The 9,783-nt window shown below is 48.1% G+C and overlaps 1 protein-coding gene across 1 annotated transcript in view; it reads left to right on the forward strand.

Moving 5' to 3' along the window:
* The window catches only part of LOC307091215 (insulin receptor substrate 1-B), a 48,554-nt gene that overhangs the window by 1,586 nt on the left and 37,185 nt on the right, over window positions 1-9,783 (forward strand). The gene's annotated exons all lie outside the window — the stretch shown is intronic.

Below are 9,783 nucleotides of genomic sequence, written 5' to 3' on the forward strand. Positions count from 1 at the left end.
CCCTCCTTGTTCCGATTGTTGAGTTTGCGCATACGGTAATGGTAAAGTATGCGAACGCACGCTCGCATGCACGTTCGCACGCACGCACTTAAAACACACACACACACACACACACACACACACACACACACACACACACACACACAGGTACAGTCAGCTTGGGGCACCGCTCGAACAAACACACGCATACACCCTGCCTTCTGTTTACTTTGAGTGCTCTATTCTGCTGACACTGCCATACATACATACATACATGCATTGACTAATCAGAGTAGGTACACAAATCTCACTATTGTAGCAGCGTCTGGATCTGTCTTTCTGGGCATGCGAAGACGGTGAAGAAATTAGTAAGAGAGAACACACTTATAATGAGCAAAAATCAATGGGATATTATTCCACTCATATCGTAATTGACAGCTTATTACTATATTTCAACGTTTTCCAACCTGTTATCGATCTCATTTCCAAGGCAAATACCACCCTGGCCTATTATTCTTTTTTTTGTGTGTGTGCTTACGCCACACCATTACCCCCACCTCGTAACACCAACGCTCCCCACCCTCCACCTACACCATGCTACTTTTCTCAGATAGAAGCTATCAGACAGACTGTGCAAACACAGCTGTCTGGGGCCAATAGCGGTGAGCGCAGCAACACTGGTTCACCTGTAAGTGAGCCAGTCGGCCCAGGCCCGTGCAGGCCGTACTGCCAGCCCCTCCGTCCCCCAGGCCCGGGGCCGCGCTGAGCGAGGGGACGCAGGGTGACGCAACGCCGGGTCAGAAGGGAGCTTTCCATGGGTCCAAGGTGCTCCTCTGGCCCACATGACCTGCTGCTCGTTACGGGTCATTACATAAAGCAGCTGATTAGCCGCGGCGCAGCAGAGGTTATGAAGAATGGGCTGGCTGGCTGGCTTGTTGGCTGGCTGGCTGGCTTATGAAATCCTCTTTTAATGCAAGGCTTGAGTTGAGTTGATATTAAGGGTATGGAGAATGGCATTATAATGGTAGGACTAGTAGCATAAAGTATCCAGAAGGCGGTTTGTTTGACATATAGAATTCAAACGTGGATTTCAAAATCTGGATTCAAAGGATAGTTTGGAAACGTGAAAGAATGCAGAATCTTTATATTCATTAAAGGATATGATTTAGCCCTATGTTCCACCACCACTATTGAGAAATGTTTTTTGCACATTGGAGTCAAACATTTAAGCCAAGCAGTGCTTTAGAATCAATTTAGCGAGGTAAATGAAATAATAATCTTGCACATGACACTGTTCATTGTTTCGGTCTCAGCTTTATGACACCATATTTACCTGTATCGCAATGATGTCATGCCACCTTAATCAGGACTGAGGTCAATTAAAACCAGCAAAACATGATTTACAATACAAAGTGCAAAGTTATGCATCATAACCAACCCTAACACAAGTTTACTTAGAGTTAACTAGTAACTTATATGTACTAGGCTTTGACTCCTGTTCATGTGCATAGAAATAGAAAACACACCCAAACACACACATTTTAATCATGTGATTAATAAATATCATTAATTAAAGTCATTGTATCCTTAAATAAAATGTATGCTTATTGCTCGTCTATTACTATTGTAGTCCATATTATAGTCTATCAATTAAACACTATTGTCTATATGGTGTAGCACCAAACCTCTATACTGTCATTAAAGCCACACCCTACATATATCAAATCAGCTATGTGTGCATTATAAACATGTTTTTTTGTAAAGAGAGTTACCACGAACCAAGCAATGCATAAGCTGTCGTCACACACTGCAGGGCATAACGCTGTGTCAATGTGGCTGTACTGGTCAAATAAAAAATTGCTCGCTAAAATTGTTCTCAAACTTCCCACACTCAGCTCATTCCCAAGACATTACACGCAATTGCACTGAAAATCAGACAAAATGGAAACTTTTGTAAATAGATTATCAGCCAGCCAAAGTCGGAAACAAACTCTCACACGATTCCTGTCTTGAGAACTTGACAGCTGCGTTGAAACATCTCTCCGAAGTATATCCACAAGCAATAATAAATACTACATCGAGATCACCACGCACTTACTCACTTAAAAAGTGAGTAAATAAAATCCACAATCAATTAATAACACATCCAACAGCTGCGTCTGAGGTTCTCTGTCAGCCTGGCCGCGGGACCCCCGAAAGGTGAGGGGTCACCGTGGGAAGTCTCCAGTTGTTGGCATTAAAAAACAAACAAAAAGACGCAGACGTCAGCATTAAAACCGCCGTTAAACAAAACCGGTCTGGTCAGAGCCTCCTTGTCTGCTGACGCACAGTCCGTCGCTACCCCCGCGAACGCAACCTGTTGGGGGTGAATGTGCGAAGGACTGTCCCCCCCGCGTCGGTGTTGGGGGGGTCGGTGTTGTGTTTCTCTACTATAGATGGCTTTGTTTTTGGGTTTATTTGTTGCCTCTTTGTTTCTGTTGCTTCTGTGACTGTGACAGAGGAGAGGGGGAAGCGTGGCGCGCACTTGCTGCTTAGCGTGCGCCGCGGTAGCGCTCGTGGTATGTGGCAGGAGCCGGCTCCTATATACTATTTCAGGTTTACGGTTTACGCGTGTGAGATGAGGTGAAGTGTTGATGTGCACACACACACACACACACACACACACACACACACACACACACACACACCCAGACACACACACCCATGCCTCCCAGACATGCCTACACATGCATACAGGCCTTACCTTGTAAAATTTGTGCATTCATTTGTAGACATGTGTATGTGGTTATCAGACATATGTAGTTGAATATGTCCATGACAGTAATATTTTTTGTTCTATTGAATGGGAGGTAATAGCTATTGTTTTGGACTCAGGGTTTGTGCTGAGTACTGTTCAGAGGGGCTAGAGATTAAGTTGGCCGAATTAAGGTTGTTAGGTTCACTGCTATCTGTTCACCTGTGAGCGAGCCCTAGTTAACAGGTTGGAGCTGATAACTGATAAGATAAAGACCCTGGCTACGACACACATAATAATAATTGTGACTTGACCCATTTCAGGTCCTGCATATACATGTGAAACTGTTTGACTCACATTTGAAATCATTTAATGCTCCCGTAAAACCGACTCAATATCAACCAGTAAACGTCAAAGCCAAAATAACACTTGGCTTGTTATGAGTTAATGAAGTAAATATATAAATGACAAAGAAAAAAAAAAATGAAGAAATGGTTTAGTGTGATGGCTGCAATTTGTCAACCTAACTTTACCATGGCTTCCATCATCTCTTCCTTTGCCGAGAAAACCTTTGCCTGAACTGAAACTACTAACTACTATGTAGTTAATCATATTCCCACACTCTAACCAGAGGGCATGCTTATTGTGCGTTCTGAAGTCTTAAAAGAAAAAGTAAAAAATGCTAATACTAATGCTTTTCATCACTGGCGACTCGAGTGATCAACGCTAAACCTTGGGCGACTATATATATATATATATATATATATATATATATATATATACCCCCGGAAGGAGGCTGACCAGCATCGAAATATAATACTTTCTCATTCAAAGATGAATGATTAGCTGTTCAGTGATAACGTACATAAGTCAGGCACTTTTCGAATGCTCGGTTTACCATTTGCATCCCTGAGCCTCCCGGTAGAAACTATTTCTCTGCCGTCTCTGGGCAGTATGCAAGCCTGGGGGGGGTTGACTTGGCTTTGAATTAAAAATATGTAAGAGTAACACGACTCCCCTCCATTTGTTAAATTTCAGTGCGAAGGCAGTCAGAAGTATTCTCATCCCATTTGGTTGGGGAGGGGGGAGGGTGTTCTTCTTCATGCAAGCCAGGCTGCCTAGCAACCCATATTTCCCGATTGACCAGTGGTTCTTAACCTTTGACTTGAGGTGTATTACCTTATGTTCATCACAACCTTTCGCTAACCAACTCATAAGCAAACGTTTTAACAATAGATGCATTTTTGTTGAGCAAATAGTGACGGCTACCCCTTTATACAAAATGATCACTGCATGAACGCCCACAGTGGGAAACAGTGGGAAGGAAAAGCCAGCAATACAGCCTATGGTCCCAGTGTGTTTATGTAGCAAACACAAATTAAAGCTAGGGTGGGTAATTTTGGAGAAAACAGCCGTTGAGATTCCGTTGTGTTCTCTCTGGTCCCTCCCTGCCACGCTCTACCTGCTGTAGCTCCTCCCTCCGAACGTCAGTTATGCGCGTTCATGTGAATTCAGTTGCATTGATAGGAAGACGAAACACCAAGTCAGATTCCGAGGTAATTCTCAATTCTCGGGTAAAACACACAAGGAAACCGTCACTTTAAAGTGATCGCGAAACTTAGCAAGGCTGCTGCTAGCTTACAACAACGTTATAACAATACATGGAATATCATATTCTACACTTCCCTCGCTGTGCTTATCTTGGCAGTTGTGTCAAAGTAGCTTTTACACAAACGTGACTCGGACATTATCCACAGTTGCGTTGAGGCCTAGGCGACGTGTGAGCACAATCTGTTATTCTGACCATAACTAACACATAAAACGGACCGAAAAAGAACCATGGGCCGATGAAAGACATCCTACGGAACCGTATTGAAACGGTTACATTACAGAACCGTAATGTAACAGTTATCGTGGCTCTGCCTAGTAAAAAAAACATACCAGCCGACACTTTACATATTCTTCACAATATACCATGGAGAGATATCACTATTCCTTACCTGTCTATAAGAAATGTAGCCATCTCAGCGTCCGGTTTTACGTCTCTCCGCCTCCCTTTTAGTAGCTGTCCTTTCAACAAGTGTCTTTCCTCTTTTTTTCGCTGTCTTAGCGGTGTTAGTTGTTGGTATCCGGGGAATTGGAAATTTAGGGGCCGTTGATGAAGACATTGCTATTCATTTGTTGTCGCCGTAGTAGTGCAAAACTGTCAGACTGCTAGGCTCGTGAACGCTCACGCAGGGACGCACCAACGTCGTTGGCAAGGTGAACGGACAGTCCCACAGCCAATAAGAACGGAGAATCAGAGCCTCGCTCTGATTGGTCAAAGTGTACATGAGCGGTGGCAATTTTTGGGGGCGGCACACAGAGGCAGGGGAGAGCAAAGCAATGGGTAGATATTCTCAGAGCACTTCACCTACATAAAGCTGACTGGCTATTATGACAGTTTTGCCAAATATTACAGTAAAGAAATGACCCACCCTAGCTTTAACAGGAAACCATGAAAATGGAAAACATGATGAAATCTTTTTAATTATAACAAGCCATAATACTGTATTTTGTGGGCACTATTAACGTTCCAAATATTGTAAATTTGTCTATATCAGGACTTAAATCCCACGTGCCACCTACAGTAACCCTAATCCTAGCCACAGGTTGGAAAACACTGCTATAGTCCACTCCCTCAAGTTGACAGTGATGCACAAGCTCACAACGTGCCTTGCAGCAGTCTGCATCTGAAATGGGGTCGCTGAGTTCTGAGTGGTGGCATGCCACAGCATGAAGGGGAGTCAGTTTCATTTAAGGTTGTATTTGTCTGTGTGTGTGTGTGTGTGTGTGTGTGTGTGTGTGTGTGTGTGTGTGTGTGTGCTGGTACATCTCATTAAAACCTATGAGACTATGCAAATTGACAACCTCTCATGCATACACACTGTCTAAATCAGAAAAACTGGCACAAAAATGTCACACAAACGCCGGCGTGCATGACAGTGACGCACATAGAAACAACACAACCGACCAGGCAAACAGACATGAAACAACAGACGAATAGGGTAATTGTCTGAGGAACACCTCGATGCTCTAGGAGGAGCCGGGGATCGAACTAGCAACCTTGCGGCTACCAGCCAACCCGCGCTACCTCCTGAGCTACTACCCCCCCAACCCCCTTTCTCCGGACCCCGCAGTCCAACGAGAGCTCTGCTAAATCCTCCCAGGAACCGTCCCAACAGCACAGAGGCTTCCCCTCCGCAAACGGAGCGGTAATTAAACAAACACTGGCCGGTCGCCGCGGACCCTGATACCGGGCTCAGGGCTATTTATTCAGCTGAGTCTGGCTTGGCCCCTCCGGCCTGCTGGTGCTGTGTGGAGATCCAGGTCTCCTATTTGCACTGCCATTAGCCACTAAGTCTGATGTGTGAACGGTTTACTTTTGACCAGACGCCGGACTCAGACTGCTGGGGGGGACTCCCATCGCAGTCTGAGGGCCTGTTCCACGAACTGTTCAACAGTAGTGGCGTGTCGGATGTGGGCTCCGCCAGCAGCAGGGTAACACACTGCTGAGTCAACCGCACTGGCGCCAACGCGGGTCCTCACAACGCAGGCGGACACTGCAATGCAACGCATACACACACTCTCATGGGGATCTAGGCCGGCACACGCTATCAAACACACATGCACACACACACACACAGCACTCGTGTGAATCCAGGCACACACTATCAAACACACACACATACTCTCATGTGAAACACTATCACACACACATACACAAACACACACACACACACACATACACACTCATATGAATCCAGGCACCCACTATCACACACACACACACACACTCAAACTCACATTCATGCGGAACCAGGCCGGCACACACTATAAAACACCTCCACACACACCCTTGTGAAACCCAGTCGGCACAGTGACGGCCTAACTGAAAACGTAAACACGATCGCAGGAGCGATAGAATCTGTGTCTGACGCGACGCGGTATTTTTACCCAGCATTGTGGGTTTAGCTTGCCCGGAGAGAGAGAGAGAGAGAGAGAGATAGAGATTTGACTCACTCTCACTCCCCGCCCGCTGTCCAAGTCTGGCGATTAGCCGCTAAACCCCTCGCTTAAGCGTTGCTCATCGCCCTAATTAGCCCTTCATTAGTGTCCTGGGTCAGGTCGTGGCGGGGGCATCTGCACACCGGCGCCGGAGGAAACCGGAGGGTTCTGCGGCCACCGGGTTCTCTGAGCGGGGGCGACAGGGACGCGCCTCAGCGCCCTGATACCCACCTGTTTGTTTATGACAGGCTCAGCCGTAGCCTTGGCCACGAGGGCAAGACACGCAGCCCGTTGCTACGCAGCAACCGCGAACCGCGCCCTTATCAGCTGGGCCGAGTCCGCAGACGTCAGCGCGCCAACCAGCTCCGTTTGTTTAGGACAGCGGTACTTTCCCCGAAACGCTGTCGAGAGCACGACGTCACGGGAAGAACCGATGGCGTAGTGCTTTCGACCTCCGACCCCTTAGGGCTATAATGGAGCCTAAATCTGGGATGATGAGCTCTGTGTAGCCTACGGCAGCGCGGTCACTTCCTCTGCAGGAATAGCTCAGGCTGGAGGTTTAACATGCTTTAATTTAATTCAACAGCTATTCAACAGCCTGGCCTCCTGATAACCTCCCCCCCCCCACACACACACACACACCTCCACCACCTCCACCTCCTACATCACCTCCACCTCCATCACCTCCACCATCACCTCCACCACCACCACCTCCACCACCTCCACCATCTCCACCTCCTACATCACCTCCTCCATCACCTCCACCATCACCACCACCACCTCCACCTCCTACATCACCTCCTCCATCACCTCCACCATCACCTCCACCACCATCACCTCCTACATCACCTCCACCACCATCACCTCCACCACCATCACCTCCTACATCACCTCCACCACCACCATCACCTCCTACATCACCTCCACCACCACCATCACCTCCTACATCACCTCCACCACCACCATCACCTCCTACATCACCTCCACCACCACCATCACCTCCTACATCACCTCCACCACCACCATCACCTCCTACATCACCTCCACCACCATCACCTCCACCACCATCACCTCCTACATCGCCTCCTACATCACCTCCACCACCAACTCCACCATCACCTCGACCACCACCACCACCATCACCTCCACCACCACCATCACCTCCACCACCACCATCGCCTCCACCACCACCACTACCATCAACCAAACGCCACCGTCACCACCACCCCATTTGTGAGGTAAACTTCGGGAACACATGGACTCCATACAGGGGGGCCATGGGTGGGAGGGTGGGTGGGTGGGGGGGGGGGGGGGGGTCTTGCACAACTAGCTCGTCCCCCCTCCCCCTTCCCCCATGTTACAGACCTAGTCAGTAAAAGTGCCCGCGGCTGATAGGCCGTTAGCCAAGAGGAAAGGGCTTTCCAATGCACTCACCCAAGGGGCCATATGTTAGGTCCGCCCAGGCCGGGGCGAGCCCACCTCCGCCTTTAATGCACTGTAATCCTTAATGGTGTGACTTATTGATCGCCACGGGTCGATGCCAGCCCATTAACGAGCAGCCAGTCCTGGTTGTCACGCAGGTCGGCGGGTTCGTAGCAACAGGGCGAGGAGAGAATCGGCGCCACAGAGAGAGAGAGAGACAGCGTCGCTAAACGAGAGGCAGGAAACGACATGTTTCACCCATGGATTCGTAATCGATGGATTACGATTGTTAGGGAGTAACTTTAATGGCTGTTTGGTGTTGGTGTTTTTTGTGTGTATTTATATAAGGGTAGGCTACTGCGCTTTCGAAATAAAAGTTTGTTGTTTTAAGAACGAAACATCCCCTTCCTCCGCCATTGCTTACTTTCTCGCAATAAAGACTGTCTTGGCCTCGCTGGCCGTCGACTTGCACCGCAGCAGCAAGCGCCTTTTAAAACCTACCTGCAACTCCCTTGTTAAAGGGATCGTAATGTGTATGGCTGTGGACGTGCATGCACACATTTGTCTCTGAAAGGAGCACGTATTGAACTTGAAGCAAACCAAACCGTTTGGACCACGGTCAGCATTAGGCTCTTGATGGAGGGAGCCGATAAGACAGCTGTGACATGTCTCTCCCGCCGCGGTAGAAAGGCTGAGGCGAGGGGAGAGAGGGACTGGAGCAGAAGATGTATGGGGGAAAAGCAGCAGGGCCAAGATGGGGGTCACATCATGAGCTTTTAAGCCCCTCAAGTCTGGCCTGTGTTTTTGGTGGGGTTTTTGAGCAGCTCTGTGTGTCATGGACCGGGTGTGGAGTGCTGGGCTGTAGGGCAATGAGGTCACAGACTTCAAATGGAAAAGCCAGCCAGAGCCACTGACTGGGCCTCACTCGGGGAGGGAGAGAGGGAGGGAGGGAGGGAGGGAGGGATGGAGGGAGAGGGCGAGAGAGAGAGAGGGAGGGAGAGGGCGGGAGAGAGAGGGAAGGAGGGAGAGGGAGGAAGGGAGAGGGCGGGAGAGAGAAAGGGAGAGGGAGAGAGACGCCATGCTAGATGATTTTAAAGGCTGAAGTCGGAGCGAGAGAGGAAAAGCTTTCTGTGCTGTGTTGTCTGAGATGCTTCAAATTTGAAGTGAATTTGTTTCACTTTATTTTGATTATCTGTGCTTGAAATATAACACTTAATTTACCTTAATCCCACACACGACAGAGAGCTGGTCTATTATCTCCACCTGAAAGCCCCTTTCTGAGTATTTACCTTTGAGGCATACTGCCATGCAAACCATGGCAGTAGTAGCCCATCACAAAGTACCTTTTTTGAACATTGATGTTCACAAAGGTGCACAAATTTGCAATGAAGCCATCAGCCGAGCCACACTGCCAGGGGAAACGACGCACATCAAAGGAAGACCGCCTGAAATAATCACAAGATTTCCACGCAATCACAAGCACTTTGTGTTGCATTTGCTTGTGTGAAAAGTGCTACACGAATAGAAGTTTGATTGAAGATAAACACAACGCATTGTGTGTGACGGCTGACAGGCTTGTTCAACAAACCACTGGGTCTTAG

The sequence above is a fragment of the Pollachius pollachius genome (assembly GCF_949987615.1).
Source record: "Pollachius pollachius genome assembly, chromosome: 20".
Classification (NCBI taxonomy): domain Eukaryota; kingdom Metazoa; phylum Chordata; class Actinopteri; order Gadiformes; family Gadidae; genus Pollachius; species Pollachius pollachius.